The following is a 1,286-nucleotide window of genomic DNA, read 5'->3' as shown; positions in this document are numbered from 1 at the left end:
AAAGTCCAGAATGGGACAGTTAACAGGTGGTATTACGCCCAGTCACCAACCCAAAGCCTGCTTCAGTAGCATTGAAAGCTGCTGAAAAACTGTTCACTGATGTTAACAATTGGGAGGTATCTGATTAAATCCCTCAATGAAACATGTCTTTCATATTATAGCACATGATCAGGAGATGTTAAAGTATTGCATAGGAACTAATGGCAAAGGAACTCAGAAAAAGTGCACCATGCATGTACAATCATGGATATGGAAATACAAACCCTTTCACTGGTAACATTTTACAATATTCTTTTCAATCCTTTCTCATACACCTAAAAAATTAAGAAAGAATGACACAGCAGTTTATTTACAGTCCAAGATCTGCAGGTGTGTGTTGTTTTTTGGTGGTTTTTTTACATGTACTGCACACTTTTAACATTTTTTCAAGGGTACGTTTATTATTATTATAAGCATACATTCATTATCTGACATCTTTACACACTGGTTGCTGCTATGACTAGTCATGCCCCAATTACACATAGCTTCTACTGAAAAAAGTCATGAGCATGTATCTGTTTACAGCAAACTATTATATGGACTCACTTAGTGCCAGAGAGAGCAAGTGGGCGCATCTGTGTAAATAAAAATGTTTCTCCACTGTCACAAATTAGTGCTGGGAGTATGTGCCTTGCATCCTAGTGATTGTACACATGTGTAATCAAATGGTGGGTTGTGTGCATGTATGGAGTAATAGCCCAGTGGTTCCGTTCACCAAGGAAGCAAGTGACTCTAACCGCACAGGATTGAATGCCACACTCACCAGTATTTTCTGTCCATCTAGACACTGGGTGGCAGACTGGACACCAGTCATTCAGATGAGAGGATAAACTGATGTCCTGTGTGCAGCATGCACTTAGTGCATGTTAAAGAACCCATGGCAACTTAGGGTTGTACCTGGCAAAATTCTACAGAAAAAGTCACTCCAGTATACATGTGTAAGACAATCTGTAAGCGTGATAGAAACCAGACTGAATGACACATGAACAAATGAGTACCTAAACTGCTAAAGACAGCTGTCAGTCAGTTCTACCGAGGTAGGCAGCCTGTTGTGCAAATGACTCCATGTTTGGTCTCTGCCCGAAAATATGCGCTACAAATATCAGTAATAATAATGTCATGTGAGCATATAATGTGTGAATGGTTAAAAAAAGTTTCAAAAATTAATCAATTCCCAACGATTTCTTTCCTTTGCTCTGTGCCCCCCCCCTCAACCCCCCCACCACCCCCTTTTCCACCCACTTTTC

The sequence above is a fragment of the Babylonia areolata genome, chromosome 1 (assembly GCF_041734735.1).
Source record: "Babylonia areolata isolate BAREFJ2019XMU chromosome 1, ASM4173473v1, whole genome shotgun sequence".
NCBI lineage: Eukaryota > Metazoa > Mollusca > Gastropoda > Neogastropoda > Buccinidae > Babylonia > Babylonia areolata.
Note: the sequence above shows the minus strand (reverse complement) of the source record.